The sequence below is a fragment of the Sus scrofa genome, chromosome 14, assembly GCF_054392235.1.
Source record: "Sus scrofa isolate SSC_HxYL_T2T_F1_AM1 chromosome 14, Sscrofa_HxYL_maternal_Yorkshire_Landrace_v2.0, whole genome shotgun sequence".
Taxonomy (NCBI): Eukaryota; Metazoa; Chordata; class Mammalia; order Artiodactyla; family Suidae; genus Sus; species Sus scrofa.
Window position 1 is genome coordinate 106,845,377 of NC_139396.1, and position 13,528 is coordinate 106,858,904.

Consider the following 13,528-nt stretch of genomic DNA (forward strand, 5'->3'; position numbering starts at 1 on the left):
TACAGACATATTTATATTCTTAGAATGTGGCTGAAGGCTGAAGTAGAGGGATAATGGATAGTCATTACTACATTCACGTATTCAATATATTTAGGTAGCAGTTCCTCTAATGCGGATATCTTATATCTTATGGAGGGGTTGGTGGCATTCAAAACCAATAGTGCTTTTTGCATCCCTGGATTTTTTTTTTTTTTTTTTTTTTTTTTTTGGCCATACCCATGGCATGCAGAAGTTCCTAGGCCAGGGATTGAACTCGCACCACAGCAGTAACCCCAGCTACAGCAGTGGCAATGCCGAGTACTTAAGTGCTAGGCCACTAAGAAACTCCAACGTCCATGGATTTTTGAGGTAACAGGTACACTGACAAGTCTGGAAAGGTGAAGTTGTCCAAATAGGGATACTGTTGGAGTCTCACTTGGAGAAGTGATGGAACTTTTAGACAGTAAACCCAATAGGAATGAGAGGAGCCATGGGAATTAATACCTAAGACAATGTCTAAGCTTTGATTGTAGCAGTCATATAAGAGCCTGGAGACAATATCAGTAGGCAAAAGAATTTTCTTTTCAAAGGGAAGTGATTGGTGAGTTAGAAACTGGAGAGTCCAGAAAATGTCTCTATGAACTTGTACTACACCCTCAAAGAGCAAGCAGGGCTGGGCACAAACTATCTCTGTTGACATATTAGTGTGCAAAAGCATTTTAACATATTTATATATTCTAAGCATTGCTGGTCAGAGGAAAGGGAAAGAAGGCAGCATTTACTAAGCACCTAACACAGGCCAAGAATGCCACATACCGGACCTCATTTAATCTTCACAGCATTGCGAGAGGTGTGTGCCACATTATCATTATCTCTATATGGGAAGACATGGCCCAGGCAATGTCCCCAAGGTCTTGTCTAGTAAGTGACTGAACTGAAATTTGTAGGTATCTCTATATATGATGGTAAGACCCATCCAGTTCCCACCACACTTAGGAGTAAGAGAAGAGTAGAAGGGAAAAGAGAAACAGGAAAGGGAAAGAGAAAAAGAAAAAAGGGGAAGAGAAGACAAGGAGGAGGAGGAAAGCACAGAGCAGGGAAGACACTTTAGTGAGGCTGAGAAATCCTCCCATGAGCGTGAAAGAACCTCTAAGCAAGATTGAAAAGAAAGGTAAGAAAGAACAAAGTAGTAAATTTGTGTTAGGATCTGTCCACTACCTAGAAATACAGAAACTCATAACCTAACATTTCTGTTCTGAGAAATGAAAACAAAATGAAACAAAGAAAATCTTGAGCAGCAAGGGAAGATGACTACAGAAGAAACCTTCAGTTTCACAGATGTCTTGAATGGAGGCAGCTGCTTGGATCCCTGCCTCTGCCCAGTGAGTTCATAACTGGCTGTAGCCCCCAACACACCACATATTTAGGGTTAACAGGCACATTCCAAGATGGGTCAGGGAAGTGAACGGTGGATAGAAGGATAGTTTTCTAAAGTAAGTTTGGGATGAACATGTTCTGTGCAGTGCAGGTGAGGTTTTTAGGTGATGTTTTAGTAAATGTCAAACATACAGACATTTACTTCCTGAGAAAGTGCAGAAGGTCTTTGAGAATCCCCCTCAGTGCAGTTCTACTGCCCACAGAGAGGACAAAAATCTTGGCAGCAACAGTGACCTGCATATAGAACTTAGGCTCCAGATCTCAGAAGCAATTTGGGAGAACCTGGTATTACAGAAGTGAGAATATTTTACAGTTGGGGTAGCTAATTTTACAATTGGGGTTGCCAGATCTAACAAAAAAAATACAATCAAATTTGAAATTGAGGGAAATATCTAAATGTTTAACACTTATTTTTATGTCTTTTATTTTTAAACTGAAATTCAAATTTAAATGGGGTGTCTTGGTCAGTTTGGACTGCTAGAAGAAAATACCAAAGAATCTGAAAAAGAAGGGACATGCGTATTTGTCTAACTGAATCACTTTGTGGTAGAGCAGAAATTATCACAATATTGTCAGTCAACTGTCCCTCAATAAAACTTTTAAAAAATGAAAAAATGAATAATGAATTTAAAAAGAAAAAGAAATTTACTTCCCACAGTTCGGAAGACTGGAAAGTCTGAGATGAAAGGACCAGGGGTGGAATTCTTGGGAGACCCCTCTTCTTGGGTCACAGGCTTTTTGTGGCACCCTCCTGTGGCCAAGAGCAGAGAGAGGGGAAGCAAGTTCTCTCTGTTTCTTTTGGTTGTTTTTGTTTTGTTTTGTTCTGTTTTTGTCCTTTTAGGGCCAAACCCAAGGCATATGGAAGTTCCCAGGCTACGGGCTGACCTGGAGCTGTAGCTGCCAGCCTATGCCACAGTCACAGCAATGCCAAACCCAAGCCGGTCTGTGACCTACACCACAACTGAAGGCAATTTGGATCCTTAACCCACTGAGCAAGGCCAGGGATCAAACCTGCACTCCTCATGGATACTAGTCAGATTCCTTTCCGATGAGCCAGGATGGGAATTCCTCTTCTGTCTCTTTTTCTAAGGGCACTAATCCCATCATGAGGGCTCCACCCACATGAACTAATTAACTCTCAAAAGCCCTATTTCTGACTACCTTCTCACTGGGGGTTGGGGTTTTAACCTCTGAATTCTGGGAGGCCCCACTCAGTCCATAATACTGGGGAGCATAGATTTTTATCCCACAAACCCATTTACATTTATCTGAATTTTGGATGCAGGAGTGAAAACCCTCACATGGATCAGTCTGGAATGTGGAAGGGTGAGTACAAGTGATGGAAGATGGGAGGGGATCCTCACATGTTGGTGCCAGCAAGTGGCAAGGCCCTGTGTGGTGGATTTCAGAGAAGACATTAAACGGGAAAACAGGACACATACTGAGAATTGTGGGATAAAGAGGGACTGGAGGCTCACTCTAGCCTTAATTGGCACAACAAAGCTCAACTCGTCAAGATCTAGAGGGCAGGCAGAGAATAAGAAAGAGGTCTACATCTGGGAGACAGAACCTGGGAAGTACCTGGAGGAAATGAACGCAGAGGATGGGGTAGATTTTTAAAATAGCATGTTATTTAGCCCTGAGGTAGCCTTAAAGTTCACGGAGATGGTTCTGACAAGAAGATCTAAATATAATAATGACAGAGGGATTTCAGGTACCCGAGGCTGTTTCCACCATCCCTAAGTGTGGTGGGATTGGAATTAATGCTAGAATCAATCTATGCTTTCTTTCTCATTGTTGCAGCAGGAGTTAATTGAAATTGATTACATCTCTTTCCTCTCATTACTTTTGACTCAGGTATTGTTAAACAACTGATGCCTCGTTTTTCCATTTTAGAGTTTCCAGGTAAAAGGGTATCTCCTGTACTGTTGAGGGAAGGAGCCTAGAACTTTCGCAACTCAAAAGGCCACTGAAGCCAAAATTATTTTGCTAGATTGGCTAAGTAGGTGTGGGGTTACTTTTACCTAATGTGCCCAAACAAAATGTGTGCTTTCTGGGGTGTCATTCCCTGTTTCATCCCCTGCTTCCCTGCTTGTTCAGTGTGGCCCCAGCAGACTGACTTTATTCTGATTCATGCTTAATATCCAAATGGCCCATAATGTGTGTGTCATGGAGGGAAATTTTAGGATCCTACATATGTTTAATGGCAGGATAAATTTAAAAGCAAAATGTATACCAGAATGACAAGAACTCATTAAATGTTTAGGACATTATGATAAGGGGTGGAACAAGAACAAATATCATGACAAAACAATCATATGGTTAACATCTTAGAAAAATGTTTTTTCTCCTACTGATGCTGGCATTACTCTAAATTTTACTTTTACCCATGTTGGGGAGATGGCTCAGATCATCAGTGTCAAAAAAAATGAGACAGAAGAACACAGGGAGATCTCGACAAAGCTCTTTACTTCTGCAGAACGGTGCGGGTACTCAAAAAGTCCATGCAAAGAAGAAAAGACCCTCCCTATTTACCCCTAACGCAGGTGATGTACCTGTCTCCTTCCCATTGGTCATGTCAGGGTGCACATTCTTCTCAGTTGGCTAATTTGAAACAAATTGTTACTGGGAAGAAGAAGGAAAGTGGGGCGGGGGAGTAGCAGGAAGGCATTTCAGCCTGAAACCAGAGCAAAATGGAGTAACCAAGATTTCCTTTGATAGAAAAGACATTATGTTACTTTCCACACCTGTTAGTTACAGTCTTAAAAGCACTGGAGAATAACTTTTAGGAAATTCACTGATAAAACCTGCTAGGAGATGTGTAGACATCCCCACAGCAGTAGAGGTGACATTCAGAGACAATAAAATCTGAGACTGGGTAAAGATTTTGAAGAAGGTAAAACTGTCTTTAGAGTGCTCTGCCCTTACATTTCATGTAAATTAAAAGAAAAATTAACTTGAAATGAGTTCAAAATTTAAAAAAAAAAATGTAAACATGGAGGGTAGGATCCAAACATATTAAAATAATAGGAAAGATGCCACCTCACACACTATGGTCCAACATTTGCCAGTGTAGCACATTTCACAATTTACAAAGCAAATTTAAAGTGTTATCTATTTCCATTCACTTACAAAATAAGGTGAGAGGTGAGCAGAGGAGAACAGGACCTGGGATCGAAATTTCCTTTTTTTTTTTTTTTTTTTTTTTAGGGCTGCACCTGAGGCATATGGAAATTCCCAGGCAAGGGGTCAAATCAGACCTATAGCTGCCAGCCTACACCACAGCCACAGCAAGGCAGGATAGAGCTGCATCTGCGACCTACACCACAGCTTGCAACAATGGCAGATCCCTGACCCACTGAACAAAGCCAGGGATCAAACCTGCATCCTCATGGATACTTGTCAGATTCATTTACACTGTACCACAATGGGAACTCACTTGGGATCCAAATTTGGAGTTTGGACTATAAACTAGCCCTCCAAGCAATAGCAACTAATGTTAATTGAGAACATGCTAAATGTCCAGGCTGCTCCAGTGCATTACACATGACTTCAATAATTGAATCCTGCCCATCCTATGAGTTAGGAACTGTTCCGTTCGTCATTTCAGAGGTAAGGCAACTGATCTTCAGAGAGGATATGTCACTTTCCCAAGGTGGCTCTATTGGTAAATAATGGAAATAGGAAAGTCTTGCATCCTTTCCAGACCTCAGCTCCTTTATTGATCAAATTTAGATAAGGATAATAGAAATAATAATAAAGGACACTTATTGCCTAGTGTTGGTGCTCAAGAGAGGCCACCCCAATATATGTCACAATGGGAGTTCCCATTGCAGCTCAGCAGGTTAAGGATGGGATATATTCTCTGTGAGGATGCAGGTTTGATCCCTGACCTCACTCAGTGGGTTAAGGATCCACTGTTGCTGCAAGCCACAGCCTAGGTTGCAGATGCGGCCTGGATCTGGTGTTGCCAGGGCTGTGGTATAGGTCTGCAGCTGCAGCTCCAATTTGACCCCTAGCCTAGGAACTTCCATATGCTGCAGGTACAGCCATAAAAAACATTTAAAAATTTAAAAAAGATATGCCACAATGGCATACTGATTATTTTGAATTAAAGTTACTTGAGAAACAGTTGATGAAAAAAATGATTTAAAAAACACTGACACCTCTTCTTTCCTCCTGATAGTGGGAAATAAATCTCCCATGTGAAGGTCTATGCCAGGAAGACAGGGTTAGGGAATTCAAAACTCAGAAAGCTAAATAAACAAACACTATCACTTCCTCATTAGTTTGCCATCCCAAGCGCAAACCCCTTTGTTTTATCGAATTTTCACAAATAATTGTTTCTTTATCTAAAAAAAAAATATATAAACAGTCTACTTTAGTCACTTCAGGGGTTCTATTTCTATAAAATCTTGTTCTTATGAATTAATTTTTTTTTTCTCCTGTTAATCTGCCTTATGTTGATTTAATTATAGATGAGCTGAAAGAACTAAGAAAGGTAGGAGGAAATTTCTCCCCTCCCGGACAATAGCAATTTAAAGGTTTGGATTTCCTTCAACAGCATTAACCCTTTGGATTGTAAATTGCTCTTGAGAGGAAGGTATGATTTCTTCCTTCTGAATAATGAAAACGAGGTCACAAGGTGAAGGACACAGCTCAAAATCAACTGCAAGAGACTCAGACAGAGCAAGAACTGAGACCATGAAAAAGGTGGAGGCAGAGACCACCACTGGTTTTTTGCAAGGCTCCAAGAGAAATCAAAAAGGTAACACCAGGGAAGTTACTAACTTGCTCTCATTGTCTACCATTCTTTTTATTCCACCAGTGGTTCATATAACAGAATATTTCCAAAATGTTTGGGATATTCTTGATACACTTCATCATATTTAGTGCCTATGCAGATTTTCTCATATTTCTATATATATCATAATAGTTTTAGTGCGTGTCATTTCAGTTTACTGATGGAATCGGGGGTGGTGGTAAAGCCATCAGAGACAAAGCTCTGGGAACACCCTCTGGTCACGTGGTCCAACAGAGTTGAGGCTATTAAATAGCTGTAACAGGAAGAAGGGGAAAGATGGAGCATCTCACTAAGAAGGAACAAGAAGGAGATTTTTATGCATTTTGAGTTTATGCCGGATGATTCTGAAAAACTGTAAGTGAGGATCAGCTCCGAATCGGGTACATTCATGAAGGAATTTTGCAGCTCTTCTGTGGCCTTGGAAAAAACATTGTTTTCTGTTGGCTTTGCCAATGGCCTTTTCTGTTTCTGCTACAGTGTGATTATCAACAGGGCTGATTTCTTTCTTTCTAAACTCTGGGTGGTTTTTACATTTTCGGGTAAGAAGACTATCCCTCAATTTACCATGTGTTTCATGAATCCACTTTCTTAGAGATATTTCACTGTCTAGTTGCATATATAACAACACTAATTCTGTACTTGACATGAAAAAAAAATCAATACAATCAAACAGAAATCTTAGAGCTCTATGTACAAAATGTAATAAAGCTAAGAATGAGTATAATAATTTAAATAAACTTTGCTATATTTTCAGCAGATATCTGAAAAGTAAAGTTTGAGAAAAGAGAATTAAAACAAAATCACAACATATTTAAAAAATAAAGGTGCAAGAAAGGAGGAGAGCCAAGGACATGGGGGGTGGGGGGTAGTGGTGGTGGTAGGCACTCGGGAGTAAAAAATAAAATACAGACAATAAAAATATGACATAACAAGATGTAAGTTATGTAGGCCAAGTATTCTTAGGTGGATAATCCATATGTATAAATGATTTATGATTAAACAAAAAAAAATTAAATGGACTGGGAATTTGAGGCAAAGCTTTTGTAAAATAAACAATTTTATGAAAGCTAAAAGAAAGAGGTCAATAAAGATAATGGCAAAACATAATGAGTTAGAAAATAGATACTGAGTAATAAAATTAAAATATGCAAGAGCAAGTTACTTGTAAAAACCAAAAACAAAACAAAACAAAAAACAAACACACATAAGTCTATTTAAAAGTTAATATTATACAAATTTTTAACATTAAAAAAAATTCAGTTAACTAATAATAGAGGAATATGTTCTCACTATCATGGAGACCATAAAAGCACCTCATAACCTGGAGGAAAAATTTAGATCCTTAGAACCACCTTATATTCAAGATATTATTCTGGAAACTCCACTTAAATTTTGTAGTTCAAGCTTATATTTAGAAATCAAAATGTTTATTATTTATATGAATTTTACTTTATATACACACATACACACATCTATAATGTATATTATATATGTTGTTTTAAATAGGAAGCAAATTGCATATTTGATAACTTGCCCATGTTATGAATAGGAAAGGATGTTGATTAAGTATTAAAACAGGATGTAAAGTTTACAACGTACTTCTTACTTAATAGATATGTACACATATAAATGTCTATTAATATATGTAACAACAAGACAATAGTAATGGGAACTCAAGCAAAATTTTATACATATCTATATATTTTAACAAAGTATATAAAGATAATTTGAAGATAATTGTCTTAATATGCTTAGTTTTAATTTCATGATGTGATTTTTCTCAATGGCAACAAAAAGAAGTGGATTAGAAAAAGAATGAGGTTTGATTTTCATATACCCAAAATTAGCCTCAGGAGCAAACGATCCTTCCTTGAAATGTACAATGAGGATTTTCTCAATTCTTTTTAATATACATATGGCTTCAAAGCTGCTCCTCACCTCACCTTTAACCAGGTAAAAAGTTTTACATAGAAATTATACTGGTATATTTTGGTTAATTTGTGTTCTTTGATTTCAGTGTTTTACAGACATGACTAACATATTGCCCTTCATTAAGAATTGAGTTAAAAAAAAGTATTTAATTAGATTATGATCAAATGAAATACTGATAACTTTTCTCTGAGATGTCTATTTTCTTCTTCTGTCTCCACTTTATTCATTTTGCAGAGACTTTCCATATCCTCTCCCACCACACTTTGCAACCACACCCAGAACTGCAACTACAGTTATATAATCCAGCCACCTTAGTTAACTGTGACTGGTTCAGGCCTGGGCATCTGAACTAATCAGATCTTGCTGATAATTTAGATTTATGACCTGCTTATTGAGGCTGTCTTTTCACTCCTAAGCAGTTAAACTAAGATATTTTCGTGCGGCTGAAAGACTGATTGTACTTAAATTACAAAGAGAAATACACAGAATTAGTTAGGAGCTTAGAGAAGCGAAGAAGTCATGAAACCCAGAGGAGGAAAAAAAAAAAAAAAAAGCGAAATAGGAAATGCTGTTACTCCTTTTTGGGGACAGGCATACCTTCATTTCATTGTGCTTATCAGATACTGTATTTTTTACAAAAATGGTGGGTTTGTGATAAATTGGCATTGAACAAGTCTATTGGCAGCATTTTTCCAACAGCATTTGCTCACTTTGTATTTCTGTATCACATTTTGGTAATTATCACATTTCAAATTCTCCACCAGCAAAAAGATTATAGTTCACCGAAGGCTCAGATAATGGGTAGCATTTTTTAATAAAAAGTATTGTAATTAAGGTATGTACTTTTTTTTTTCCTTTTGACATAATGCCATTGCACACTTAATAGGCTACAGTATATTACAAGCACAATTTTTATAAACAAAATTCTTGTGACTCACTTTACTGTAATATTTGCTTTAATTGCAGTGATCTGTAACCCAATTCACAATATCTCCAAGGTATGCCTGTAAATTATGTTGTGTCTTGGTAGTTTTGTTTCAATCCCTCCTGAATCCTAGGTGCATTTCCTTTTTTTTTTTTTTTTTTTTTTTTTGGTTTATGAAGGATACCACTATACCAAAGCAATACACTTCCATTGAGAGTGACCAGATAAACTAAACTTCCTTAGTTATTTCTTCCCATGACTGGCCACCACCCTTCTATATTTACCTTTCTCTAAGGAGGAGAAGATGCCCTTTTCTTGTTGAATATCTGCTCTGTGCCATTTATGGGGTTAGAACTTTTAAATAAATTAACTTCTTCAATCACCACAATAACCCTGTTGGGTACTGCTGGCATTTTACTGGTTATGGAAATAAGGACTTGCAGCTATGAAACAATAAGTTGCCTAAGTCACATTCCAAGGATGGAGCCAGGAATTTAGTTTAGGTGTGTCAGCTCAAAGCCAATGGAGTCTCCTTAATGAAGTCATACTTAGTCCAGTGACAATAATTATAGAAGGTTCACTACCCACTTTCACATAGTTGCCACCCTAGCAGATTTTAATTCTGTCAGTTCACCAGATATCTAGGAAATTTAGGAAATCGTGGAACTTGTTAACTTGCCTGGATTTCTCAGCAGGCAGCCTGACCTACAGGCCTTAAAAATCTAAACAAACCCTAAGGCACTTTACAGACACAAACCCATATCTTATGTGATTTTAGGTGATATTATGGAATCATTCTTACAGATACAAAGCATATGCCATTTTTCTGAGCTTGATATCACATAGGACTATAGCTGACCCTTGAACAACAGAGGTTTGAACTGCTCATGTCCACTTACATGAAGTTTTTTTTGTTTTTTTTTTTTTTAGTAAATATAATACTTGTGTTTTCATTTTACAGATCTTTAAAGGTTGGGAGAAAGTTTGTGTTAGAGATCATAATATGTGAAATCAAAAGAATGAGGGTAAGTCCTAATTCTTTGCAAATTGTTTCAGCTTCTTGCACTTGGATGAGTCGTTTATCAATTCCTATGTTTCTGGGGCAGAGACAACCAGGATTCTGTTTTGTTTTGTTTTGTTTGTTAAATGAGACAGGTAGGAGTGCCTAACCCCTACTTTGTTCAAGGGACAAATGTAGTTCCCTCTTCTCTGATAGGTTGCCCTTCACGCACATTTTTTTGCTGACACTGAGCAATTGAAGTTTTGTTTTTTTGTTTTGTTTTGTTTTGTCTTTTTAGGGCCACACCCATGGCATATGGAAGTTCCCAGGCTAGGGATCGAATCAGAGCTGTAGCTACTGCCTAAACCACAGCCACAGCAACTCAGGATCCGAGCTGTGTCTCAACCTACACCACAGCTCGTGGCAACCCTGGATCCCTGACACGCTGAGTGAGGCCATGGATCGAACCCTCATCCTCACGGATACTAGTTGCATTTGTTTCCACTGCATCACAAGGAAAATACCAATTGAAGTTGTTTTTGAACTGTCCCTCTGAGTGAGAAGAATATGGCTTTGAATAGGGTTTCAATTTGAGGGACCTCAAGTGAGAATTCTCAGTACAGATCTGAACAATTCAGACACGAAGGCATTAAGGTGGAGCTGAGATCATGTGGGATGAGAACACAGTGGCACCTGGCAACCTAGTGTGCGTCTAGGGCAGATTCCCATGCCACCTTCATGAAACACCTGAGTGGTCCAATAGGACAGTGCTAGTTACCCAGGTCCCATTGCTGAAAAGATAACCAAAAGTGCTTAAGGGAGACTTGGCCTCAGTCAGGAGCTCGGCGAAGCTGGAGAGCTTGCTAGGTACCGGAGTAGCCTTCAAAGGCAACAAAGAGCCAAAATGAAAATAATTGTGAATCTTTTCATCACTTACTAACAGTGCAGTCGTCCCTCAGAAGACTGGTTCCAGGGGCCCATGTGGCTATCAAAATCATGGCTCAGTACAGTGAAACAGTTGGGCTTCAGTGTCCTTGGTTTCTCATCTGCTAATTCACCAACTGAGGATCCTTGGTTATTGAATCCCTGGATAAGAAACCAGAGGATGTGAAACCCAAGGATTTCAAGATGGATTGTGTAAATTATTGGCTAAACAGAGAAAGCGCCAACTTCTCCCCTTTTGTTCTTCTCCATGGAAGAGCTCACCAGTGGAGAGTGAGGTAGGGATTATCTAACTGTTGAGACAGCCCCAAACAAAAATCTTTGCAGTTTTCTGGACAGAAACTAGGAGAGGGCATTGGACCAGGAGTGGAAAAGTATTGAGTACTGAGTCGGACTGGGGAAAAGTATTTCAAGGTTCTGCTCCTCTTCTGGGCTCCCATAGGGAGATCTCAGGATAGGTGCCTGAAGAGAACTTCTGCCCAAAGCCTCAGAGAAAGAGACCTAAGAATGAAGATGACTGGGGTATGAATGCAAATATGCAAGTAGGATGACTAGCCAGAAGGATCTGAGTCCATGCACCAAGCCTGGCACAGGAGGGTAGCTTGCCAGGTAAAGCCTTTGCGTTGCCTATGGCCAGGACTGAACAAAAACCACATATAGTTTTCTAACAGGAGTTGGACTCTTCAAACACATTACTTTGGGCTAAACAATCATGGTTGGCACAAAAAATGAAACTGATCCCCCACCCTGCCTCAAGGAAAATTCAAACATGACAGAATTTGAATTCTTCACAATTTCATATTTTGTCTTTATTGTCCACTCACATTGATACGTGCTATTGTCAAATTCTTCCTTCCTCACAGGCATTTCTGTCATGGTTTTAAGGATATTTAATTATTAGGTACTGACTTTATGAAATTTACTTCTTAAATTAATCTGTGTGGCTTATAATGTCCAGCTACTGCATTTTGATGATTCCAGTTACTGCATTTTGATGGTCGACATAAGTAAAACTGTATAAGCCTATAGTATAATTAGGCTTTTTTTTTTTTTAAGTTCATAGTGATTGAATTTTCACAAGGTTCAAATGGATGGCGACTATCTTTGTTGCAATGTTCCCACATGAGTGGATTGTAGAAACTGCTTGCACAGTGGTGTAGAATTATCATCAACTAATTTAGGAAGTATATTACATTTTCTTTTGTTTCTTTAGTGTCTCCCACCAGTAGAATTTAAGTTCCCTAAGGGACAGAGTTTCTTTGTTTTGTTTTAATTGCTGCAGTCTATCTAGCACCTAGAATAATTTTTGGCACATTGTAGGTGTTCCATTCCTGTTTGTTGAATGAATAAATGAACAAAGTTGGCATTATGTGAAATAGATTTTATTTAGTCTCAATAATATCTAAAATGCCCCCCCCCCCCCCCCGCTGTCGCATGGGGAAGTTCCTGGGCCAGGGATCAAATCTGCACCAATAGCAGTGACAATGCTGGATCTTCAACCTGCTGAGCCACCAGAGAACTCCTAAAATGCCATTTCACAAATGAAATGACAAATACATGCTTCACATGCATATTTTAGAGTGATGTTTGAATAGGAGAAATAAATACAGATGTTTTCATATGGCAAGGCATATAATAGGACTCATGCTCATGAAAGCATCAGACAGTCAGTTATACAGTCAGCTATATAGCAGCCTTTGATAGACAGCTAGCCGGGGAATGCTCACTAGCCATCCCACTTATTACTACAACTCTACTATGCTGTAGCCACTTGGGAGAAAGGCACGGCTTTTCTCATTTTCAAGGGATATCCCAATTTCTGAAATCATGTATTTTTATAAGAATGCATCCTCAAAGACAGCAGTATTTGAAGATGATAAGGAGAAATTGTGCAAGATTGTTCCTGAACTAGCCTGAATCTTAGTTGTCTCATCCAATCTGACTCATATATGCCTATGTCCCTTTTAGATTTTGAGTTCAAGGACTCTAGTTAAAAGAACAGAAATAGCAATACCTCATTGCGATTTTATCTCAGTACCCTCATGGGGGCTCTGGTCACTGTGATTATGTCAACAGACTTCATATTGGATGATTTTGAAACAATATTTCAAAATTCAATCCTGTAATATTTTCTTATAAAAGCTGGTATCTTCTAAACCCTGAGCCAGGATTTCTCAAGGTTAGTTTTAGAGTTCTGGTTACTTCAAAGAGGTTTCCCAGTGGATTCTCTGTTATTGCTCCTCAAACAGTGATATACTCACTCCTGAGAGTACATGAAGACTTTTCCAAGGGCAGTGTAATTTCTAGGTCTTAGGAATATGGTTTTTAACATTACAGATAATATCAAATAGAATTCAATATTTTGGAGTTCCCATCGTGGCTCAGTGGTTAACGCATCCAACTAGGAACCATGAGGTTGCAGTGTCGATCCCTGGCCTTGCTCAGTGGGTTAAGGATCTGGCGTTGCTGTGAGCTGTGGTGTAGGTTGCAGACACGGCTCTGATCCCGC

The 13,528-nt window shown here is 38.7% G+C and overlaps 1 long non-coding RNA gene across 2 annotated transcripts in view; it reads right to left on the reverse strand.

Annotated features, from left to right (window-relative positions):
• Positions 1-13,528, reverse strand: part of LOC110256712 (uncharacterized) — a 451,478-nt gene that overhangs the window by 232,274 nt on the left and 205,676 nt on the right. The gene's annotated exons all lie outside the window — the stretch shown is intronic.